This window comes from Haliaeetus albicilla, chromosome 10 (genome assembly GCF_947461875.1).
Source record: "Haliaeetus albicilla chromosome 10, bHalAlb1.1, whole genome shotgun sequence".
NCBI lineage: Eukaryota > Metazoa > Chordata > Aves > Accipitriformes > Accipitridae > Haliaeetus > Haliaeetus albicilla.
In genome coordinates, this window is record NC_091492.1 from 36,563,696 (window position 1) to 36,590,792 (window position 27,097).

At 40.1% G+C, this 27,097-nt stretch overlaps 1 protein-coding gene across 6 annotated transcripts in view; it reads right to left on the bottom strand.

Moving 5' to 3' along the window:
* ZDHHC8 (zinc finger DHHC-type palmitoyltransferase 8) overlaps nucleotides 1-27,097 on the bottom strand; it is a 130,048-nt gene that overhangs the window by 84,657 nt on the left and 18,294 nt on the right. The gene's annotated exons all lie outside the window — the stretch shown is intronic.

Sequence of the window (27,097 nt, forward strand, 5' to 3'; positions counted from 1 at the left end):
ATTATATAGTCTGCTTTGTATGTTACTAATTAGGTAACTTTATCATTCTATTGCATTTTATGTAAGGGCCATTTATGTAAGGTCTAATCTCACTAAGCGTCACAACTAAAAGCTCATTATTCTCAGGCAGGAAGGCAATAAAAAGATTGCAGCAGACAAGGCAAAGCCCTCCAGTGTCAATTGCTAGAGGCCACTAACCAAGCACCTCTGCTGCTCTCCACACACCTGAAACAATGCACAGCATTCTCTGGAAACGGCTCTCCTCATGAAGGAAACTGTGCAAGGACTTGGCAAACTGCTGGCTGCTGCAGGACCTCGGTTTATCACTTCAGCAGATGCTATTTCTAGTCTTTACTGAGATGAAAGCGATTGATGGAGTCACTGATTAAGCCTAGAAACATTTTGTACTGCACAGCTACTATCACAGGTCGTCGTTCTAAGATTTATGGCATATAAGCAATAATACAGATACATTGACATGCTACATCAAAGAAACAAAAATCATTCTCAGTAAAGCCCGTGATGAAGCAGCACCAATCACTTGTCTAGGAATGTCAATTAAAAAAATAAAGCTTGGTTTTGGCCATGTATTAGGATATTGTTTAACAATACTAAATATTTCCACCTTTTCATTTCACAAAGGTGCATGCTCAGGAGAGAAGTAATGTAGGAAGGTATCAGGTACTTAGATTCTACTTTAGCTTACAGCTCAGCAAGTTGAGTATAGGTATGGAGGGAAGTTCGAACCCAGATGTTTATTTGTTTAGATACCTCACTGTAATCCACATTTTGGCATTCTTAAGGAATTCTCAGAGGTCTCCAATACCCACAGACACTGAGCACTCAATCTTGCCTTTCACTGTCTTCCTGCCAATTGATAAGGCAGACCAGATGTGACCTCCAGGGCTGCTGTTGATTGTATCAGTTTTGCATAGTGGAAGTAAGTGAGAAAGCAGCTGTAAATAGTTCTGTATTTTGACTCCCATTATCAAAACTGGAGACACACCCTCCATCCCCTTTGAGCATCCCTATGGACAAACAATGGCCTTGGAGAACAATGTCATTTTTTAGAGTCAACTAGGAAATAAAATAATCACCATGTGATGAAACTTTGCATTAAGAATCTTTCCCACCTCCAAATCTACATCTCAAGCACCAACACCAAACATATTTCAGAACACACATCAGCTGTTGTACAGAGAAAGCAGGCTCAGTCTCCTAGCAGCATCACTATTAATAGAATCCATTTAGAATAATCTTCAGTTTGAACCTCACCAAACTCTATGGACTGAACTTCAAAAGCCAGTATTATATAGCTATCCATAATAGATATTTCCTCCTTAGTGTTCTGTGGTTGGTATATGTAATATCAGAATTAGTCCAAAGAACAACATCCTCATTATGCAGTTGATCAGTCCAAAAGATGGGAACATTTTACCTTGATTACAAATTAAGTGGCCAAAAGGAGCCCCTTTTGGGGGCTTTGTGTTTTTGCCAATGTGCTTGTGTTACAGTAGAGATGTTCAAGGATTGTCTAGTTCTACACAGCTGCTTCTAGAATTAAAGCAACTCTCTAACGCTAGCGTGATGCCTTTGAAATTAAAAATACACACATGCTGACATGTTTTCAAACTTGTCAGTTCCCATCTGGAGCAGCATTCACTCATCTCTGCCTTCAGCTTTGAAAAGAGTGCTGTTCCCAGAATCACAAATGGAGAAGCACTGTGTGCGCAACCCTGGGCTGCAGAGCCCAGGGATGGGATCCATTCGAAAAGTCCAGCAGTGACAGCGATTGCATCTGTATCACATTGAGAGGGACTAAGAGAAGCCTGACCTCCTTCTCCTTCTGCCCAGGCTCCCAGACAAAACTCTCTTCCAACTGCTCTCTGATGCTCCCAACTCCCAGAAGGACACGCGCTCCAAGGTACGTGCTTTTTTGGGAAGCAGAGTACAATTGAGGCACACTACTAATTACAAACAGCCAGTTTCTACTTAAACAATTACAACAGATATACACAGCTGTTTCTGCCCTCCCCCGCCCCAGTTTTAAAGCACTCAAGCTACTACAAAGTCTTCGTTCCTTACAGCCTCTCTAAGTGTCTTTCCCACAGTTTTAACCATCTACATATTGCTCAAAATCTTCTGTAATATCCCTTCATTTCAGCTCCTTCCCCTTCAGTTCTACCACACTTGAAAACCATTTATGGCAGCTAAAAATATACAAAGATCTTACTGTTCTCTGAAACAATCTCAGAGCTGCCTTTTACCTGCAGTCAAGCATGCAGGAGACGATCACAAATCTTGTTTTGGCAGCTGTTCTGCTTATTAAGCTACTTTTACTCTACAAAGAAGGGGTTTCTTCCGTTCTTCTTGTATCCTGAACCTTGAAATACTGGTAGCCTCTGTGTTGGTGTCACCACTACCCTGGAGCCTCTGAACTAGCATTTTCAGGGAGAGGCAGATTCTGACCATCAGTATGTTATGGTGCAAACTGCTTTCATTGTATTTCTTCTTATGCAGATGGATTTTTTTATGATATCTACAATGCTTTGAACATCTTCAAAAGCCACCTATTCCATGTATGGCTCTCTCTGGTGCTTTACATCCATTGAGCACTGGAAAATTCTTCAGGGCAAGGATTATGTATTGCTTAGCATATTTTACCTCTTGTAAAGCACAGGATAAATAATGCTTATATTTAAAAAGGGACATTGTCAAATTCAAGCCCCCAAAAGTTTAGTCCATTTTTAAATTTTCATGGCCTACTGATATTTCTTTTGCATTCTTTCACTGTTTTACCCTCTCAATATCCAACTGCACCAAGCGTACACTCACACATTAAAGACTCTCTCCTGTAAACCATCCACTGGGATCTCTAGCTCCTGTGACACAGCAAGTCAAGCTCTATGAAGATCTTACATTCTTTTAGCTGACCACTGGATCACAAATCTAGAAATCTGTTTATTAGTTATTTTACAGTCGTCCTTTAATGTAGAAGACAAGGCTTTCTGTAAGTCAGTATTTATGTGAGACATTAAACAAGCTCCCTAAAGACTTTGGACAGGTCCTTTTAGCTTTTTTGGTCGACTTATATAGCCAATATATGACAAATAGAAGTCATTTATTCAAATATAAGTCAATATATATAGTGCCTGCATTTTAGGGTGGGAAATGCTTAGTTCTATGAGACTGAAACTGTAACTTGACACTAAAATAAAGGTGTTTCTGATCACCCTCCAGCTAAAAGGCTTGACACTGAGAATTTCAGTTTAAGTAAGGACACAAATCACTGGTAGGTTTAAGCACTATTTACTTGGCTGCCCTGTGCCCTATGGAATCTAGGAAGTTACATGCTATGAACCACTCACGTGGCTGGTTGCATTGCATGGGCATAAAGGAAAGATGAGAGAGCAGAAAACCACCCCATATTACAATCAATTCATCATGCACTTCCTATCCATTCAAATTTGCAGGGCACCACTTTGCTCTAAAGAGGAGGTAAAATAAATCACCAGCCACCTATACTGAATCTTCCTGCGTCTGAGTTCAGTTTGAAGCCCAGAAAATCCACAGGAGAGGAACAGTAGTATTTAAGCTGAAGAGTGAATCTCACCCTAGATAAAGCTAATCCATCCCGGCAGGTCTGACTTTTATCTATAGTTGAAAAGATACTTTGAAGAGATAATGTTTTGTATTTCAAATGCATCTCAATTCTTATGAAAGACATGCAAGGCAGGATGTCTCCCAAACCTCTCCACAAGACACTGCTTTTCTTCACAAAACAAAACGAGGACTGAACTGAACCCTGGGATCTGAGTAAATCTTCTGTCCAGGCAGTTTTTGGACAGCTCATGAGTAAAGCACCTCCTGGAAAACTGGGGTAATAGTGCTTCCTATTTGCTATACTTCCACCAATAAGGGGTTGGGTTTTTTCCCTGTAGTGGAGGGAGGAAGGGAAGAAAAAAAACCAAAAAACAGGTGGCAAGAACTGTTCTTACTACTTATCTGTGCTTAGTAAAACAATTTGCTAGCACCTACTGGACACAAGTAAATAATCTGAAGAGCTTTCAGGTGTTTGCCTCCTATGTTTACCTCAATGTACAGTATCTATCCTGTAAATTCTGTCCACCTGACTGAATATTGCCTCCCTTTCCAGACCTTTCACTCCTGTACTTTAAAGAGGGGTAAAAGCAGAAGAATGTTCAGAACACTAACAGTGAATTACCAGAAGCATTTCCTTCAAAAGTGGCATGCTTGCTAACAGCTAATTTTATGTTGAGCATAACCTACTTTATTAATAGAACTACAAACTTTAGCTTTCAGCTAGTAAGCAAAGGAATTATTATTTTAAGAATCTTGGTTTCTAAAGACTCACTGAATTTCCAATTTTTACCTTTACATTTAGACATCGCTGTTATGGGAAGAGACTTGGTACAGATAATCTACGCCTGAAAGTTTTGTACTTTGCAGGCATACTTCTTGGGAATGAGGAATTAGGTCCACCATTGTCCTCACCATGCTGTCCCTGAAAGGAAACAGCTGGGGTAAGCAGAAGCTAGGCAGACTGCATCTGATCACAGCTTAAAGTGCATTTCTTTAAAAAATCAAATTATTGCATTATTTTGTGACTAGGGAAATAAGGCCTGCAGTTTCAAAATGTAGGCCAAGTTTTCAGTACTTGAATGCTAAATTAAGGCACTCTGTTCTATATTGGTTCAGGTATAAACTCCAAAAGTAGAATATTCAATTACGTGTATGATCGATATTTAGTGTCAAAGAAAGCCTATTGGGTATTTGTGGGTTTCTGAAACTGATTTACAGTCTTTTAGGAATGAAGTACAGAGATACAGATCCTCTCTGGAGAAACTGTTGAATGCTCTGAGTACTCCGCAAGACTGAGGCATGGCATTTGGGACTAAATTTCAGAGTATCTGAGATGTTAAAGAGATTTATTTAGCCCTTTTCCAGATTTCAAGTCCAGTGAGTGGGGAGAAAGGGGGAGAAAGTAAGAACACAGATTTTTCATTTGTCATCTTCACCCAAACGCACATACAATATTCTGTAGAATCCTGCCCAGCCATCCTGGTAAGTATCACTGGAAAATGGCCTAAAAATTCACTCTGATGTGCTTTCAAATTTAAATCTCTTTATTTACATATACAGCTAGCTAAATACGCGATAATTTTGGAGTTATGACTCCAAATGTATCACCCATTCAGCTCTGCAACATGTGGGATCTCTTATCGTATGGTCTGTATCTCTGCAGTCAAACAGCAAAGTCAGAGCCTTTGGTCTGAACACATTGGCTGTGGCTGATAGCAATTTACTGTCTGATCAGCTTTTCCCAGATCTAAATTGATAATTTCCATTCAAGGAATAGGCTTAAATCTTTACTGTTTGAGATGGTTTACAAAAAAAACAAAGTAATAGCTGAGCTCTCAAGGAAGCAGAATTACTACAGGGACTCAGAAGCCTATGCAAGATCTTATTTTGTTCAACTGCATTATAAATCTACCCACCATCCTACAAAAATAACAGATTGCACTATTCTGTTTCTTGGATGAGATTTTCAAATGCTTTCTAGCTGGCCAAAACATGCTCCAAGACTTTTACTAGCAACTTTAACAGCAGAAAAACTGACATGCCTCTGGTAGCATTGAGACCAGTCCTAGTATGAGATGTATAATAAAGCACTCAGCTTTTCAGCCATCCAGGCAGTTAAAACTAAACATTGCCAAATAACCATCTTGAATGTGTTAGCTAAAAAACCCCTGGCCAGCAAGTAATCTACATAGTAAAACTGGATGTTAGCATGAAACTTGCAGATTTAAAAAGTATCCACAGGTATGTTTCAAAGTACTAAATTTCACTAAAAGCCCTTATTTTAAGTATAGCACTCCCTGTAGATAAAACCTCCCATTCCTCTATTACATGGTATATTATAAAATGAATATACAACTTCTATTGTGCTAAAACATAAAGCATAGATTTGATTTCCTGAACACTAAGGTCTGAAACGTTGGAAAGTTGGTCAGCAGTCCTAAACCAAACACTTCCCACAAATACACCTTCCCGTGCTCTTCTGCAGAACTTTGTCACCAGAATGAAGACACACTTTCAAAACAGCTCCTTTTTAAACCTATCATGTGGAGTGCTCGCCCCCAGGATAGATCTGTCTGAAAATACAGGAGTCCTCTCTCTCCCTTGAGCTAGTCATTCAGTACTATGCAGTGTAAACTGCAAACTTCTACAGAAATCCGTTGAAGAAATAACATTACTTGGTACCTAATCAGAAGATGTATTTCCTACTATTAAGTCAATTAAGTCTTGTGTTTCTCCTGATCAAAAGGCAGCAGCTGGTTATGATGATCAATTGATTGAGATTTGTTTCAAGCCTCACACACTGCAGCCTCCACAGCCTAACACCTTCCTCTGTTTCATTCCACAATCAGAAGATTAATATAGCATGCAGGGTCTCTGCTAGGTTAGGAAGCTAAAGTAATTACCAGTCATTTACTGCTAATGCCTATACAAACTCTCTGGGTAGTTTGCACACTGTCAGAAAAGGCAGTAATTCAACTCCTGCTTTTTTGCTAACCAAAGGCCAGAAAGCCTGCACTGTTATAGTGAAGAGCCTGCTTAAATCCCAGTAAAATTAATGGGTCTAATGCACGCCAAAGAGTTAAGCAAACTGAAGCCAGAGTTTACAAGAAGTACAAGTATTGCAGAAGCCTTCCTTTAATGCAGTTTTTTCTCATGATGTTATCAGCCTTCCATGGCAATCTAAAAAGCTGACTACAGAATGAGACCTCTAGAACAACTCCCACCTCTAGAAATCAAGACTTCAGCTCAAAGCCTTGACTATATCAGTGATACACAGGAAAGAATACATGGAGTTTTTGAGCCACTTCCCACTCTATCTGCCTTTTCTCCCAATAGATCCTGAGAAGTTCAAATTTGCTCAGTACTGTTTCAGATATTGCTTGAATAAAAACACTCTTGCCAAAGCAGAAAAGATAAATCAGTCTTGCAGAAGATTTTTCTCTAGCTATAACTTTGCCTGGTATAACCATTTTCATCGCAGTCCCACCTAAAATTACCACTTGTGAAGCAATACCCTTTAGAGAAAGGCATTGTACAAACATATACAGTCTTTAAGTGTTTTAGGACTCACTACAAACAATTGGAATTGTAGCCAAGAGTGATTCTTTTAGAAATTCCATTGCTTACTTGTCCTGTAGCATCTCGCATGCATGGACTCTCCTTAAAACCATCAGGGGAATTTTACCACCAATAGAACATTGAATGTAAGCACGAAGCTAACTACAGCCTGTGAAATAGCCTGAAAGCAACAGCAAACTATCCACTGGAAAGTGTTAAGGCTAGTTAGCCAGAGAAGGGGAAGAAGAAACTGAAGCTTTTTTGTGCTGCATACAAAATGCAGTTCATCTGGGTCTACTTTGCTGCCAAGATTTTATCATGGCTGAGTTTGGGTTTTGTTTTTCTCTTCAAAAGATTAGTGTCCAAGCATATGAATACATGGTATTTGTTTTGCTGTCAAAACATAAATACCATGTGTTTCATCCAGCAACACAGTACACTTCAAAGATTCATCAGAAATGGAAGGCATACCATAGGCTAAGCCATTTGTCAAGTAGGCAGCAGAGTCTGGGGCAAAATTTCTGACTTAGTGCTCAATCTCTAAAGACTAGATATTTTATAGTCCGCAAGAAAGTACCAATACATTCTCTGCTCTTCTGTTGTTTGAGATCCACTCGAAGTCTCCCAATGCATGTGTTCACTTTAAAATTTCATCCCCATCCCTAACTACTTTCTCAAAGGGAAATGTCAATGTGAAGAGGCCCTTATATTTGCTCGATTTATAGCCTTTTATTAGCTCCCCGTGCATGTGATGCCAAAGGCTGTTTTTTTGCCAAGTCTCTTCAGTGCCTGCTTAAAGCAGAAGCAGATGCTGTACGTTGTCAGCACAGAAATACACGTTCTGATTTAAGCCACCCTATCCCATTATTTATAAGTAATTTCAATTCTTGCAGAAGCTTGAATATCACTTTCTCACGGATAGGGCAAGAATTGCTTAGGGGTTTAAACTGTCTTGTTCCCAGACCCCCATCTCACTATGAAATATTCCTTCCACACCTACTAGCAGCCCAAAAACATGCCCTCCCATTTCAGAATGGAGCTCGGCAAATTCTTCATTGCAGCAGGAAAGGATTTCCCCTAGCAGCACAGCCAGGACCATTGCCTCTTCCTGTGCTTCTGCTAAATGTTTGGCCAAAGCCTGTCTTTTCACAAAGTACTGCACAATTAAAGCACAAGGCCATTGCACATGCTGATAGATCAGAGAGTATTAAGAGTTACCTGACAAAGAATACCACTAAGATGTGTTCCAGGTGCACATTTTACTCTTTCTTTTACATATGTAGAGATTTCCTACACTTCCGCTACATGTTCATGTCTGCTAAAATTTCTTTCTCCTCCTTCACAAGTGATTTCTCAGTCTTTGTACAGCACAGCCATGATAAACAGCATGTGTCACTCCTCAAGGACACAAGAAGAGCAAGTCCCATTCTTTTCTGAATGCTTCAAAATCCTGTTGCCAAGTAAAGCTTGCAGCTTCAGAGCCAGCAGCATGCAGCTCCTGGATTAGCAGTTAACCAGCTCCCAGCCACTGGTAGACAGCTTAGTGCGCATACATCCCTTGATCCTTTCCTCAGCCAGACAGCAAGTTCACAGCACATGCCAACTTGTGTATTGTTAACTATTCCTCCTTCCTCTCTATAGCCTTCTCATTCTATGATCAAATTAGCTCAGCTCTTAAAGAATGAGTAATTTGTAGCAAGATCCAAAATAAAAACATTAAAACCAATTACTAGCTATGTCCAGTAACATCATGACCTTGTTTCAGCTCTCTTAGCTGAGTTTCCTATCCTGCATATTGTTCAGACATCCACATCTTATAATTCTTCGGACCAAAGTCAAATGTTACAGTACAAAGCATGAGCCCCTGAACACACCTGTAACACTCTGGCATGGCCTCACTTGAAGATTTTCCATAGGATCAATCACAGTAGTTCCAGCTGCCTTGGCATAAATCTCAGGTATGCATACTTGATGCTTAAATTCAGAAAAACAGACCTCAGCCATCAGAATTCACCCTAGAGATTTTATTACTAAGAGAAAAAAAAATACAGCTTCCTTTTCCAAATCAAACAAAATTCTGGAGCAGTTTCAATATTCTAGTCAAACGCCTGAAAAGTTAAAACCACTATCTCCTGTTTGGACATAGCTTTCACTCACAAATCCCTCATACACAAATTATTTAAAACACTATTTAGGTGCAGGAGGAGGGAACAATAAGCTGTGCTGGGGAAAAAAAAAGCTGCGCTGGGTGAACTACAGTAACAGAGAAACAGAAAGAAAGTAGAGAGAAATGCAGGTCCCTGCTTGATGGGTTTAAAACTGCGCATGAGATGAGGAAAAAATTAAACTGTTGAGTCTTCTAAACAAAGTGTAATTGTCCTACTTCCATTATGGGTTTCCTGGGTGTCTGTATATATACATGCATACACACACACACACACACGTATGTATGTTTGTGGTGTGTGTGTATATATGTATGTTAGAAACTGGGTCCTACTCATAGCCCATTTAAACCTCAACCAATAGGTCTAGCAATCTTTTTAAAGTGACAAGTGCCATAATGAGAGACAGGATCACTCCTCATTTCTTAGTTATATTGAGTCTGCCTGGAATTGAGCTCTGCAGCAGTGTATTTCAACTGATGCTTTATTGGCACGGCAAGCTATTTAAAGGTTTTGACAGTTACGAATTTTGCAGTAATTTTCCCTGCAGTATTTTCTGATATTTTCTGGATTCCTTCCCCTTCCTTCCCACCAGCCTCCTCCAAACATCCCAGCAGCTGAACAGCAAGAGTATCACAAAGCCACATTCATCTTAAACCTACCTAATAGACTCTCAAGCAAGTTACTAAGAACAATGAGTGGCTCAAAAGCAATAACCTTCAGCAATGTGAAGTAGTGGTGTTTATGCAACAGTTTCCCCCTCTAAGAGCATTATATAAACACAGTGTTCACAAGCCCTCTGCATTCAGTGCCTGTCAGAAGAGTGAGGCATCAGCGGCTCTTGACTCTCCAATTCAACACATCTATAAGCTAATTTTACACCGGAAACTGTTTGAATCAAGAGTTATGACATGTGTGACAACATACACTAGTGTTCCAGCACCTCCTCTGATACAACTCAAACCTTATGGAATCCTGATTTTCAGATGAACTTTGAAGACATGCACTAATTCAGACCAAAACCTACTTGATTGCAAAGAAACTATTAGAACTATTAGGAGTATGAAATTGGCCTGGTTTATCAGGTCTACGCAGATAAGAAAACATTTCCCTAAAACACATGTCCTAAAAACATACTCCCATTTACAGCATGCAAAAGAATCTGATCTGAAAGAAAAGAATAAAACATTCCCTTAACGTCCTAACTGGGCAGACTGTTTCATAGCTTTTTTCCAGCAAGGGACTAAATTGCCAGTTTTGTGGCTACATCTGTGGTGTTCTTTGTTAGAAACACTCCTCCAGTATCTCAGAAAAACAGCAAATATATGAGAGACACAGAAGACAGATGTTGGCAAAAACAAATTGAAGAAAAACACACAAAGAAATCCAAAACATGCAAACTCTGGCAGATCTTATGTTTTATACACCGGTACTTTGTCATGCTTGCTTAATGACGGTTGTTCAAGAAGAGGGGAAGGATGGGAGTATGAAAAACAATAGAAGCCTGGCCCACAAGGAGTGGGACTGAAGTCTAAAATATAGGAGAAGCAAGCTACAAGAGAATCCAGATGTGGCCTTGCTAGAAAGAACTGACAGATGCTTAACTACCGCCCTTCATCATCTATTTGCTAAAAATATGGGCCAGATCCAGAACTCTTAAAATTACTGGAATCAGCCCAATTAAATTCAATAGGCTTTGGATCAGACCTTTAATTGGGCCAAAAGCAAACTTACCATTTATCGATCAAAACAACAGGAGCTTTCGAAATACATGCTTTTGGTAAGGACAGGCAATTTCTAAATCTCTTTGGAGTTCCTACTGAAAAAGCAACAACCAAAGCATATTGTTGGCTGATTCACTGGTGTGCCCTAACTATAGCTTGAGAACACACATAAAAAAATCTTTGTGTATGTTTTATTCAAGGGTATTTATTGTACCACTGTCATTAAATTGAACAAATAAATAAGACCTTATTAATACAAATTAAATTTCTGAATACCTAAAATTACAAAAATCCTTTTTAATTGGTAACATATTTGAATTATCCCATGAAACATTTCTCCAAGTAGTAACTTAGCCAAAAGGCTCCACTTCATATATAGTGGTTTTCTTTTTATTTCTTTAGAAAGCTTTACAACTATGGTCTGTTGGAGATCTTGAAAAAACAGCCTCCCCATAATGCACCTATTCACTCAATTTACAGTCCTACTAAAGCAGCGCCTTTTTCCGCAAACACATTCTTTGTGCTCCCATATCTAAATAATAGGGTATTACTGTAAATCATGCATGCCCTAGGAGGAAACTGTTACATTTCCAACACAAAGTGAAGTGCCAAAAATGAGACAAAATATCCTCACAAAAAAGAAAACACTGTTTAGCTTCCATAACAACACACAGTGAACTTTGCACACTGGACGGGCTGGCACAGAGGTGTATGGTCTCAGTGATACTAACAAATCTTTATTACGAAAGTGAAGCTATTTCTTCCACTGGATATTAAACAGCAAAGTATTGCACCACCTCTAGTCCTTCCCCTAGAGGAAGATAAATAAATGTTGATGTGAAGTTTCCCTCCAGAAAATGTTTTTTTAAAGTATACTTTTTTTAAAAAATGTGCTGTTAAGCTGTCTTATTTCCACAGCTCTGCAAGAGAAATAGCTCTTGCTCTAAAGCTCTTGTTCCCATGGACAAAATATTCAGACTTAGCCTCAAAAGGAGGGAGAGCTTCTTACCTGCACAATTTGTGCAGCTGTTAAAACCTGTTCGAAGCTCTCCCATAGACAGATCCAAGGTGAAATAGACTGGCAACTTGATTTGCATTGTGGTTTAACCCCAGCTGGCAACCAAGCCCCACACAGCCGCTCACTCACCTCCCTCACAGTGGGATGGGGGAGACAATCAGAAGGGTAAAAGTGAGAAAACTCATAGGCTGAGACAAAGACAGTTTAATAGGTAAAGCAAAAGCTATGCAAGCAAGCAAAGCAAAACAAGGAATTCATTCCCCACTTCCCATGGGCAGGCAGGTGTTCAGCCATCTCCAGGAAAGCAGGGCTCCATCACACGTAACGGTGACTTGGGAAGAGACAAACGCCATCACTCCAAACGTCCCCCCTTCCTTCTTCTTCCCCCAGCTTTATATGCTGAGCATGACGTCATATGGTCTGGAATATCCCTTGGGTCAGTTGGGGTCAGCTGTCCCGGCTGTGTCCCCTCCCAACTTCTTGTGCCCCCCCAGCCTACTCGCTGGTGGGGTGGGGTGAGAAGCAGAAGAGGCCTTGGCTCTGTGTGAGCACTGCTCAGCAATAGCGAAAACATCCCTGAATTATCAACACTGTTTTCAGCACAAATCCAAAACATAGTCCCATACAGCTACTATGAAGAAAATTAATTCTGTCCCAGCCAAAACCAGCACAATCATCTATGTGAAGCATGTCCAGTAGAAGAAAGTATCTTCAAAAAGATCCTCAAGCCCAAATGGGACATTGTGCCAGCCTACTTTCATCAACTTTTGAGGGGGATCATTTCACTAAAACCAGAATCAAATCCTTTTCACACTTATGCTGTTGAATAGCAACACAGAATAAGACAGATCATTCCCTGGCCTTTGGTCAAGCCCTTTATTAGGGATACACTGGAAAGAAGTAAACAAAACAGCACAACATTCCTTTTTTCTGTGACAAAGGAATTCTTTTGTTGTTTCTCTAGACAAAAGGGTTACAAAAAAGCATCCAAAATTAGTAACACACTTGTAGAAGATTGTCCGATTGCCTCCTAGTAAGGCAAATTCACAAGTGGAGAGAAAAGATGAACTCTCACTCATCCACAACGCTTTCAGTAACTTAACAGGAAAAAAAGTTGCATGAGTTAACCTACAGAGCAGAAACAAGCTAGAGAAGATGCAGGGCACTGTAGGGTCTGTAAAGCATAACCCTGCCAAGTTTAGCTTTTTCTTTGTTCCAAAATATTCCAGTACTCCAGGGTTTTCACTAGAATAACTCATTTCGAATGAAGAATAGTATTCTAGCATTTTTATGGTCACACCTGCACACACATTTAGGAGGTCCATTTCCTGCCTTACCTGTATACAAGCAAAATGAGGGTCCTGATTTTTTTATTGCTCTCCAGACAATATTTTTACACTGATGGAGAAATAAGGTGTACAAAACAATAAATAAAATAAAATAAAAGAGAATAAAAAAAAAGAAAAGAAAAAAGAGAACTGAAAGTTATAAATTATTCTAAATGCTGGTAGTTCAGGAAATGTCTATGATTTACATTTAGGTAGCACAAACACTTAATGTGAAGAGAGCCATCCTTGCCAAGAGTTAATTTTATAATCAAACTGCCTGAAGCCTAGGCATTACAGGACCTGCAGCATTAAAAAACTGGCAGTCATCCAAAATACTACACAGCACCCAACAGATCTTATCTTCCAGATGTATGCGAGCATCTTTTGCTTAATTCCTCCAGCCACTCAAGATTCCTGAAAAGAAAACTGGCCGGGGGGACGCCAGTTGGGATTGTCCGCTGCGCTCCACCGCAGACTCCGCCTGGCAGACTCACAGGCAGAGAAAGAGCCTTCCTTCTTGTGATGGAAGAAGTGCAGCAGAGGAGCTGGACATTGCCTTAACAGCTGGAAGAAAGGGGAGGAGACCTTGGCTTCTTTTACATTCTCTTCATAGGAAAAGGGATTTCCCATGGATAGGGACGCATGAAACAGTTTGGCAGCTGGGAACAACTTACTGCAAGAAAAAAGGAAGACTTTACAGTGGTGGAGACCACTCCCTCAATCATGATGTAGATATACTTTAAATACAGAGAAATCAGCACCATATAAATGCTACAACTTAGCCTCAAAGCAGTTTTACTGTTGCTGCCTCTCTACGTTTTCAAACATGATTTCTTAACGCTCTTCCACTCATAACAGAAATAGCCTTTTAAATATGCCAAATGTGCATGGCAAACATATTTGGCTTCTACATTTCATTTTATAAGCAAAAAATGAGGAAATGGGACTGATCTGCAACAAATGGCAAGACAGTCCATGTTACATGCTCTCCCTTCTGTGTAAATTTTTTCAGGAAAGGGCACTATAGATGTAAGGACTTGGTAAAGGATATTCAGCACAGTGTCAACAGAAGCAGATTTTTGACAACAGCAATAAATGAAATGAAAGATCTCCCCATCACCAAAGCTGCCTGCCCCTTCTGAAAAAGACAATTACTACAAAGATACAGAAAAGTTCACAGGAAGACCAGCATCACAGCTCAGCTTTGTGAGACAGTATAATTCCCTCCTCATTCCTCTTCTACAAACACAGGACTATCAAGTTGATTGAATTCTATTAGATGTGCCTCTATCCCCATCCACCTGACTACCATGCTTTAAACTCAGTTAAGGTAGAGATCTAGTATTTTTTCTTTAGGGAGATTCAGCCTCTTGCTGCCCTGCACTCTTCTGGAATCTCAGTATTGGCTTATCAGCAAGATGGGATGAAACCCAGAGTAAAAGATATAGGTAAATATCCTTTGTGGGTAGCCACACAATTGACATGAGCATCTCTTCACTTCTTGAAATTCTATGATTTGTCTTGTCTTGTTTTTCTCAAGTTCACAAGCCAGCTTTAAACTGAATTTTATGTCCGTTCCTACTTACACAGGAAATACACACCTCCAGCTGTTTAGTATTAACCAATTTCCCTAGTTATAACCAAGGGAAATAATTTCAGTAGCATAGCTGCATTCACAATAAGAAACTAGCATTTCTTAATAGGGTTCATCCCTTTATCTAAAAAGGTCTTTCCTCCTAACTTAATTACTTGGAAGTGACTCTAAGTCCAGATCCCTCCAGCAAGTCTGAATTTAAAAATACCTCAGTCTGATCATTCATCAGCTGTATTTCTGGTGCTCTGCAAGGCACAACAGCTTTTTTTATCATTTCTGATTAAGTTAGAGGCTTCTTTTAACAGCTGGCAAAAAAGTTTTGTAAATTGAACTGATGTTCAAGACCCAATTAACATCGATATTCAGCAGAAATACACATGAACTCTATTTCTTCTTACCCTCCAACGTTGCTCTGTGCCATGAACAACCTCCCAGCCAAAAAGTAAAATATTTCCACTTCCAAAGCTCGGCAGTTTCCCTTCTGGATTGCCCACAAAGAAGTTCACACAATAAAATGAGCTTTTCTGTATGCCAGAGGAAGAAGCGTGAGCCCTCCCTTCAGCCATTCTACACAAGATTTGATGAAAATTCAGATAACTAAGATAATTATTTTAAAATATTGAGGTACACTGTTATTCAATGGAAAAAGCCATGCAATTCTTTGTATATTTGGTGCAAGCTCAATGATTATTCCAGGCTGTGAAATTTTTATACTACACATTCCTGGAATGAGTTCTTTTAGAAGTAGAAAGTTACCATTTTTTCCTCTAGAAAAGTGATGTTTCCTTTAGCTGAACCACTTTATGATTGCAATAAAACACTCCAGGGTGCGGTGACAAACTGTCTAATAATCACCACACCTACAAATGAATGAAGTCAGTGTGTCCCAGCACAGATTAGGTGTGGCCAGATTGGACAACATCATCATATCCTGTTGTGAATTATTACTCAATAAAAAAAAGCATAAAAGGGGGCAGGGAGGGTTAAGCAGTGCTGAACTTTAAAACAACTCTAAATGTACAGTACACAACATAGAACGACAAGGAAGCAGACAGAATGATCCATCTGCATGCTTGCATTTGCTTGAGAATGTAAAAAGTTTCTCAAAAAATCCTTTCCTAAGTGTAGAATATGCAGATTCTTTCTTCCCTTTTCCTCCTCTTCCCCTGTCAAAAGAGATTAGAATAACTTTTCTTTGATGAGATGATTCAACACTTACTGGGCTTTCACATTTCAGCAAAAAATTACATTAGAGGGAGGAGAGCAAGCAATAAACATGAGAAACTATTATAAACCCTCCTGAAGTCAAGCCAATTCTTAGTTTAGTTCAGTTTGGTATTGGAGATCATCATGACATTGACAAAATCTAGTTCTACTTTTCTTTGCTGAAGCAAAAACAAGTTTCAAGTTTGTGTGAAATTTGTATTAAGACCAAGCTCCAGACGTGCAGGAGTCTAATTGAAAAATCTCACTGCTATCGAAAGTGTGGCTTGGCATCTTACAGAATATTGTGCTTCATTCTGAAAGTTTTCTGTCTAAGAAAACAAAAGCAAATTTTGAAACCTTCAAAGTTGTCCCATGGTAGAACTATCCTTCCCTGACTGTCCATCTAGCTAGAGTTCAAACAATCAAAATTTGAAGTCTTTACCCATGTTTATACAGAGAAAAGAAACGGGACTCCTACAAGAGCAAGCATGATTTAAAACTCGTGACTTTCACAAAAGACAGTCTAAATGTTCTTTTTCAATATCATAACATTTTTCATATGTTTACACTCAAATCAACATAATAGTGTCAATTTTAAGTGTCAACTTTTGAGGGTTGCTTAGAGCAATAATTAGCTTTCAAAATAAGTGGTCCAAACATTTCCTTCTGTCCTTTGGGGAATTAACAAGCTTTAAGCACATCGTTTGTTGCTCATATAACTAGGAGACATAGAGGTGACAGCCATCAATACAGACAGAAACACACAATTCTCGTAATAAAAACCAACAAATGTTAGGATATACAGAAATCTAAATATCAAGCAATGTAATTTATTGTCTTCCCAAGCTCTTTCTTGTGCTAGAATAAAGAAATTTTGATTATACTATTCCAGACTGGAACAGTAACCACTTTCCCAGCAGAATGTCCTCCCATTCTGCTCCTGTCCACCCTTCCCACTGCTGTCACCAATCCCCATTTGATTCCTGCAGGAAGAAAGTACCTTTCTCAGTAATTTTAAAAAATCAGAATTTAATTGAAACCAAAATTTTACCAAATTTTTAAACTTCTTACACACAGTATATCTTTTTGAAGTTCTTCATAAAATGTGGGGAATTACATTTAGGCAAGAAAGTATTTATCCTTGTCTCACAGCCTGAGAAACATACAGTTCGGCTTTTTTTTTTGCTAATCCTTAGTTAAAGATACTAGAGGAAAAAAAAGATATCTTAAATCTGTGCAGTAGGACTTTTAGGACACAATATCGTCCTTGTTTTACTGTGCCGCAAAAGCATGGTGATTACTCCTTCCCCCCCTTCCATCAGGGAGTGATTTATTTAGTTGATGAATAGCTTTGCATGCAAGAATTTGAAGTCCCAGTTATTTATGTTTCAAATAGTTGCTATGCTTGTAATTATTTCAAAGAATAATAATTACTTTCACCCAATCTATTTGAAGTTATTAAAAAAATAATCAATTTTTGAACTCAAATCCATAAACCCACAACTTATAAAGTCATAAAGGACTCAAAAGAGTCAAACTTGTGCAATATTAAACATTCATGGAGAATGCAAGGCTTAAGGTTTTGTTCTTAAAATATAATACTTAAATTTATGATACTGCTTACTGCTTAATACATCATACAATTCCCTTTTTTAGAAGTGAGAGATGGAATCATCCAAGTTAGTCTTGCAGAAATGTGACCACAACAAACTGAAACCCATAATTCTATTTGTAAAAATAGGCTGTGTGCTAAGATTAATAGACTTTACTGTAATTCCTGGGGAAGCAAGCATTTTTCCTAATATTTCTGCATGCAGTAACATTTCTTACTCGCTCTGAGATCAGCTGTGATGATTTCGACAATAAAGGGGAAAAATGCACTGAAACAACCCAGATCAATCCAAGGCAACCCAAATTGCTTAATAACTTTTAAGTTTTTCCACTTTATAGATACAATATTGGATTTCTCATCTTCCTCAAACTAATAATTGACTGAGAAAAAAACAGCCCCAAGCCCAGCTCTTGTTTTTGCAACTTGACACTGAAAGTTCATATTCATCATCATATTTTTAAAATATATTAAAGTGACAACCTGGCATAAAGACAAGTGCTCAGAAAATTGGACTGCTGGAATAAAATTGTCCATGAATCTTTAAAGTCACTTGCATGTAACAAGAGGGCCAAATTTAATCTCTTTGTTGCCTGTATTCCCTAAAGGGCTGCTACTTTAAGCATGCTTGCTGAGCAGGTAGCTGTTAAGTATTTCTTTTCATTGTACCCAGTCAATGTGTGGCCTCAGGCCATATTTGCTGCATGCTATGCACATTCTGTACTCAATATAGAATTGTTCTCCTTCTGGGATGTTCTGTTATAATTAACTTCATATGAACGTTTTGCTAACATTAGCATTTATCATTATAACACCCTAGGAGTTGTTAAAAACTCTCCATCTTAGTCTGATTTTGCAGTTAGGAACCCAAAATGTTGCATGTTCCCCAGAACCTGACTTTTTAGAGACCTTGGCATTTTGCAGTCAGTGAAAGCTAGAATGCAAACGTAACATGAAGCTGATAGCACTCAGAGCTAGAAGTCGCCAGTATATTACATTGCCCTTCAAAAAACCAAGACTGCAATCACTACAAGTTGATCTGAAAACAGCTTACCCAGCTACTTTCAGGCTCTTCGCCTTCCACCCTGCCCTGCCTTGCTCCCTGATTGCCCACCATAGAAGCGCTGAGAAAACACACAAGGAACCATTTCTGCTCTCATTCCTGATGGTAGCAAGATCCAAAGCCTGGGTGAAAAGCCACATATGAGAAGAGCGCTCCCAGCCCCATGTCTCCTCCACAGTGTGCAGAGTTCCTCCTTGGGACAGGGCAGTCCTGCTGCGTGTAGCAGAGCTCCCCGGGCAGCAGCCCATACTCCGTGAGGGTGAAGCACTAAGAGATACAGCTGTCAGCCACTGAATACAAACCCCACTGCTCTTTGTAGAGATTTAAAAACTTGGCCAAGTTTAGGAAGATCTTCATGAGGATAGAAAAAAGCCTAGCAGAAAAGACAACCTGTTGTCCCACTTCAAGTCCCTAATGTTTACTTTCCCTGAACTTGACGTTTCCAATAGGCAAAACATTTTTTCTTAACATCATTCTAGTTTAGCCTAGGCACACACAAAATCCCTCAGCATGAAGCGTACTTCTTGACCCAAATGGCTAGTTTCACAGAATTAAAAATTAAAGTCTTATAATGGAAGCATTGGGGGTAATTACAATTAAGGTAGCTTGTTGCTGTAACCTGTTATTTAAATGACAAAACAGCGATTTCATGCACAAGGGAGGCTCAGGGCACAGTGTCACAAAAATGTTATGCCAACACCAGCAGCAACTGGAGAGAGAGAGTTGGGCCTCTACTACTGCTACTGGTTACACAGCAAACTGAATCAGGAAAACACATCTGGATGAAAACCAGCACCACTGCCACAGAAAGACTAGTGCTGACACACAAAAGGAGTAAAGGGCCACAACAGGGGAGAAGGTATGGTACCTTTTTCAGAAGCAGCATGTGGTAAGCCAGCTTCTGCCAATCATTGAACAATGTCCCACAACAGTTACAGTTTTTAGTAATTTCAGTTCTTGCTTCTGTCTTCAACACGCTCAGGTTGTGCTCATTTTACTGCTTGAAGTCTTGCTTTGCCATGTTTTCCACCTATTCACATAGTATCCAAAGTGGCCAGAAAAGATTAGAAGAATAGTGTATATTTTATTTGTTCAATTTCCCTACTTTTGGAAGCTTTTCACACAGAAGCAAGGAAGGCAAGTTTAAGAGACAGGAAAGACTGACTGAGGGCTTGAGAAGCATCTGAAAGTACTTGCTTTTAACAGGACTACATTACAACTGTTTTTTTATTTCAGTAGTCCAAAGCTGGGCAGCTTTCTACTTGTAATGCAAGTCTTGGTGTCAGCATAGAAAGCTCTAATTTGGACAGGTGATCTGCTCTACTTTGACAGAGCAAAATAAACAGGGAAGCTAAAAACAGTAAAAAGAGATGTTAAATCATACCTTGGAGCTCCTGTCTCCCAGGCTTCTCATGAGTTATGAATGTCAGAGTGAAGGGTTCCCCCTCTGAAAGAATCTATTTAAAAAGTGGTATGTAGAACAAATAGTGGCTTCCTACAGCTTTAGTCATCCGATTTCCAGACCAGCTTGCTACTCAAATGGAGGAATGAACAGCAGAAAATTAAAGTGTCACTTCATGCCATTGTTCTTCTCTGAGCCCCAGCTGGAGCTCTGTGTTCTGCTCCCCTGTGCCTGCGTGCCAGTTCCAGGCGTCGCAGTTTGAGGGCCTGCCAAACGAAGCTGCTTTGTAAGGCACACTGGCAATTGGTGAAGTCCTAGCCAAACCAGCAAGGAGCCGAGGTTTTACAAAAATTGCGAGCTCTTTATTTTAATTAAAAACATTCAGATCAATAGTCAGTTTTCTAGATATACATGGCATTGGCTTAATTAAACCAGTTGGTTCTTTTCTTTCCACAGCAATCAATGAAAACCATTTTCATTGATTAACCCAACAGCATCGTGGCTCTTAAGATTTTAGTTTAACACTGAAGCACTGAGCAAGCAAGGCAGTATACATGGGAGAAGAAAACACATGTTTTCCATCCATGCAGACCAATTATTTAATCTGAAGTCCTATTTGCTTTCCAAACAAGGCCCTGCTGAAAATAACTATGAGCCATAATATTTTGTTTGTTTGTTTTCAAAAGAACGCTTGGCACAAGACCTTATCAAGACCAAGTACTTACTCCCTTTCACCACAAAGCAGATAAAAGAACAGACAAACTTCCAGCGAAGTAAACTGCATTTTTCATTAAGAACATAACTTTTCGAGTATGTGCGTTTTCAAATTATGTAACTAGGATATAAAAATGAACGCAGTACACACTAGTGATTGAAGAAGCTGCAAATTACGACACAGAAATCCCCAGTCCTGGTCTCCATCCGTACTAGCACCCACATAAGAAGATTAGTGGTTCACACAACCAGAGGAATGAGACTGGTAATCATTGTAGTGCAGTTTATCATTTATGTTTTCTTTATTGTACTACAGATGCAAGAAAATGGGTCAAATATTAAAAAAAATATTTAATTTGTTCTGTACACATTTGCTGTTCAGTGACAGACCAGGTACGGAAAAAAACATATTGTAACTAGATCTCTTCTTTGTATTAAACATCATGACAACTTCAGTCCTTTGCATTATTTGCTTATTCAAGACTTCATAGTTCTTTCAGGACGACACAAAGAAACATATTAGTTCCACTAAAATTCCAAATACTCCTTTGCACTACCTTAAATCAATAAAATTGCTTGTATAGAGAAAGAACTGAAGTCAGCAACAGATGCATGAGAGTCACTTAGTTTTTCTAATGTGTTTTAAAATAGCTAATACAGGACAGGCTTTTTATATAGCTTGGCACATGTGTAAAAAATGTTTAAGCCTTAGGATCTGAATTTTGATTAGCCTCTTCTTTTGGACCTCTGACACAGTCCACCTGTCTCTGGTCACTCTGGATCATATTTCCCCCCAGAAACAAAACAGGATCCAACAGGATAGGCTCTCTCTCTTGCTGCCCAAGGACTTCAAAGAAAGGTCTCTCAGGCATCATTCCTGGGGAACAAAATCTCCCTGCCAGCCCCCTGCGCACCTTTCTAAAATTGCCAATGCCAAATGAAGACCCAGAACAGTGACCAAAGCACTCAGACTCACCTTACCTCTCACTCCTCCTCCCTCCTATGCAGGTTTGCCCTATAAGCCAGCAAAAACAACTGGTGTGAGCAATAGCACTGCTTGTTAGCTCATTAAAAGAGCACAGATTAAACACTCAGTGGTTCCCAGTCACTTTTCCCCAAAAAGTGTTCATTTGGGCCTCACCTGCTTAAGCAAAAACCACTTAAGTGAACAGCAGGGATAGCCCAGTGCACCCCAGAATAAGACAATAGCCTTGTGCATTGCCAGGTGCTCAGAAAAGGCCAGAAGCCTGAAGTGGAACTTGGTACACAAGGGTCATGTTTGGCTGCTTCAGGAGGCTGCAATTTCTGCTTATAATACAGTAAGTTTAAGGTGCCTATGAGTCATCTCTATGCAATACTACCCTCCCTTTCCGCAGGTGATGCAGGATGCCCAGCCATCTGGCTGTGCCTCAGTGAAGCTGCTGCTCTCTAAGTAATTTCAGCATGTAAAAAGGGAAGTAAGGAATACAGCAAGGAAGACAAGCCCTTTGCACCATACAGCTTACCACTGTAAAGTCCCAACCAGATAGTGGTCTATTAGAGGCAGCTAGCATGCACACGCAAGGACATTCCCTCCCCCCAAACCAAAATTGCTTAAACAATCTTCAACCTATTAATAAACAACAGGAAAGTTCTTTGAAAGCAAAGGATGGGTTTGTTCCAGTAGGATTTTTACGCTTTGCTAACAAGTTATTGAATGAGCCAACTAGACTCACTACATCCAATCTGAGCTTCAAATATTCAATATAATCCTGGCAACAACTCTCCTACGTACTGAAAGAGCTACTACTCCAGCAGGTATTAGTTCCAGTTGTAATTCAAAAAAGTAGTTCATTAAAATGCTGTCACGGTATGATAATAGTGTTTTCAAAAACCTGTATATCATTTAAAATGCCTACATTCTGCTGAAATTCAGAAGGATTTAACTATTATTCATATTAAGCAGGGCTGGCCAAAACGCTGACAGAAAAGTTATTCTATACCCCAAATCAATTCTCTTCTCCAGCCAGCCTCAAGAGTTCATTACTAATACTAGCAGTGGGTTTTTAGATTTGGGAGAGCAAGGGAAGAGAATGCCAACTTGTCAGTATCATCCGATTTCAGGGAGAAAGAGCCAATGGTCTGAGCCTGGAGAGAAAAGGGAGAGTGAGCACTGACCCGTTGCAAGCTGTGAATAACTGGGGCGGGGGGATATTCACGTGGGCAGGGAGAGCAGATGCGGCAAACTGGTGTTTTAAACCATTTGGGAACTGACTGTAACTTCAAAGAGCAAGTTTGACCCAAACAACTCCAATCTTGCACTATCAAGATTTTCTGTTCAATGTTTGGCATAATTTCTGTGTTTCAAAATAAATTTCTATTTAATTTTAGGCTTCCATATCTTTCTCCCTGCTGTGGAAGATATTTCTATCAAGAAGCACAGTTTCTAAAACTGTCTTCCAGTAATAAAGTAAGTCATTGTGCATCAGGCAAAATGCACTTCCTTTTGGAAAAGGAGAAGCGTGAAGAATAAGAGATTAAACCCACTGCATTAAAGTGGGTAGAAAGGCTGTCAGCATGCTAAAGAGCAGCTGATACCTCACTTAAATTTGCTCTAGGCACTTACAGCAGACTTATAGCTCCAGTCCAATGTAAATAACACTATTTTCATATACTTGGGTTTCTTGCATCTAAAACATTAAGCAGATTTCAAAGTTGACCTGGAATTAGTGCTTCACAGGTAGACAGCAAATTAAAATGGTTTCCCATGAAGTCATCAAGCTTAAATACAGATGACCTAATATAATTGGTGATGTTCACAACACAGACCAGGTGTTAATAAATCTGACTACCGCAGAAGTAAATGAATGCTGCAGTAACTAGGATCACTCTGTATCATATGCTGAGGAACAACTGCTGCTCAAGCTTAGCTTAGGTGGCATTATATAGGCAGTTTCTCATGGCATTTACGGTTAGTGCAAGCCAGAGTCTAACATAAATACATACTTAGAGAGCACCAGCTTTTTCTATCCAGCCATGAGGCACTGGAATCTTAGAGAGGAGCCTCAGCTCATTAGACCGTGCTATAAACATATTTCTAGCAGTCTGGATACTGTACCAAAATAAACAAAGGCATTAAAAGCAGTTCTCCAGTATTTTTAAAGGGGCCCAGGAAGGACAGTCAATTGGGTTTACACCCAATATGTTTTTTCTAATTATACAAGTGATCTGAGAACTCCTCTATATTAAGATGAAACAACAGATTTCATGAGCAGATGAACAAATGCCTCCCATGGATATGCATCCTGCGTCCTTGTGTAACATCAACCCCATCCTAGCAATCGTTGCTCATGCTCTTTATGACTTTTTCCTTTATATATTGCCTCTGTATACATATATATCAAAGTCTCCTCTACATCCTCTTTCAGAATATTATCTTATAACCATGAAGAAACTCTTCCTCCAGTTTCCCTTCATGCTCCCCTAGTAGGCAAACAAGGGAAATCATTCCTGAGACCTGGCTGAACAGGTTTCCAATGAGGACGGCAAACTTGGAGCTCTGTCCAGATGTAACTGTTGAGTTCACATGAAAGCTATTCCCTCAACAGGGTAATAATTCATGGTTTCTTTCCCATGCTCAGGCACCAAATTCCTTTCAACATCTTAAAGATTTCAGTGCCCTTATTGAACTTGATAGAAATGGGTAATGGATTTAAAAGTTCAGAATGGAAGGAATGGACAGATGAATGACCATAGTTAAGTCTCATTTCTTTAGGAAGCTAGGCTAAAAACAGTAAAAATGTTCCAAAATGCCATAACAGACTTTGTCTAGTTTCCTGAATGATATAATGTTTGTGAAGAAGTAGGTACTTTCAGCAGGTATTTATGCACGTAAGGTGAACCTGGCTATAGGCACTTGTCAGGTTTAAAAATGTACTAGTGAGTGAAGGTAAACCCTGCAGGGCTTAGGACCAATAGGTAGTATCTGCTTACCTCTGCACACCTTTGACACTGAAAAACAGCTGAATAATGATCACTAAATAGATGTTCAGAAAAAGCCTGGCAATTTCTTTCTCTGTCCAATGCTTGCTCTTTCTTGATATCACAGTGAGCTCACCACAAGCAAGGATCAGCTATTCACAGTGAATGTTCAGCCTGTGCCTACATGCATACCATCAGTTTTACAGCCAAGTTTCTCTACTGATACCTAACCCTGCCCACGCCATTCAGATCAGATGGCTCTGGGCAGTCTCACCAGATCTCTTGGCATCAGGCAAAAACAGTGCCAAGAAGACATGCTCATACATCTGTACAAGGAACACAGAAATAATTTATAAGTACATTACCGGGAAGATTAGCCAAAGGGAAACAGTTTGGCATTTATTGGCAAATATTACTGTTTGGCATTATCTCTAGATTAGGAAAAAAAAAATGCTAGCAGACCAGGGCAAGTACTGTAAGATGGACACATGCCACCTCCATTCTGGCAGGGCGAAACACACTGCTGTCACACCTACCGAGTTTAGTGCATAACAGTGTCATCTCTTGACAGGTGTAGTATAAGTATATAGGGTTTGCATGGCAAGGGTTTTGTAGTGGGGGGGCTACAGGGGTGGCTTCTGTGAGAAGATGCTAGAAGCTTCCCCTATGTCCAGTAGAGCCAATGCCAGCTGGCTCCAAGATGGACCTGCTGCTGGCCAAGGCCAAGCCCATCAGCGACAGTGGTAGCGCCTCTGGGATAACATACTTAAGAAGGGGAAAAAAAACCTGTGGCAGAACAGCAGCCAGGGAGAGGAGTGAGAATATGTGAGAGGAACAACTCTGCAGACTTCAAGGTCAGTGAATAAGGAGGAGGGGGAGGAGGTGCTCCAGGCGCCAGAGCAGAGATTCCCCTGCAGCCCATGGGGAAGACCATGGTGACGCAGGCTGTCCCCCTGCAGTCCAGGGAGGTTAACAGTGGAGCAGATATCCACCTGCAGCCCGGGGAGGACCCCACGCCGGAGCAGGGGGATGCCCGAAGGAGGCTGTGACCCCGTGGGAAGCTCACGCTGGAGCAGGTTTTCTGGCAGGACTTGTGACCCCATGGGGGACCCACGCTGGAGCAGTCTGTGCCTGAAGGACTGCAACCTGTGGGAAGGACCCACGTTGGAGAAGTTCATAGAGGGGGAAGGACCCCACGCTGGAGCAGGGGAAGAGTGTGAGGAGTCCTGCCCCTGAGGAGGAAGGAGTGGGAGAAACAACATGTGATGAACTGACTGCAACTCCCACTCCCCATCCCCCTGTGCCGCTCGGGGGGGAGGAGGTGGAGAAAATCAGGAGTAAAGTTAAGCTGAGGAAGAAGGGAGGGGTGGGGGGAAGGTGTTCTTAAGATTTGGTTTTATTTTTTCATTATCCTACTCTGATTTGATTGGTAATAAATTAAACTAATTTCCCTAAGTTGAGTCTGTTTTGCCCATGATGGTAACTGGTGACTGATCTCTCCCTGTCCTTATCTCGACCCACGAGCCTTTTGTTGTATTTTCTCTCCCCCGTCCAGCTGAGGAAGAGGAGTGATAGAACAGCTTTTGTGGGCACCTGGCGTCCAGCCAGGGTCAACCCCCCCACAAAGAATAAAGGTAATTATGATGGAGTGCTTCAGGGTAGGAAAAGAAAAAAATGTGAACTAGGCTGAAGCTTTGGTATTTCTGCTCTGGAAACTCCATTTTTCACAGAGCTTTTGACCTAGTCACTTTTACTGACATTGACAGAAGATTATTACTCCTGCTTGTACCTTCCTGTGTACTCTCCTCTCCAATAATAGGGTACAGCTGCCAAAGTTACCCAAACATATCCCTGGAAAACTGTGGTAAATGTTTCATATTTTGTTCCTCTACTACATGCATGATAGTGTATGCAGGCTCCACACCTTTAAACCTTTTCTCGCCCCCAGAGGATAGGCAGATATTCTCTGCAAAGTTTGTTCTGAACATCTCAGCCCTGTAACCAAAAAACAGCATTCAACAAGCGTTAAAAGCAAAAGAAAACATCGAATTTTCTATGAGGTTAATGAGTGACAAGGCTTTTAAACAGCCAGTCAGAATTAATGCAGTTGACTTTTGAGGTTAAGTAGTAATACCTGCAGCCAGCCCTTATGGGGG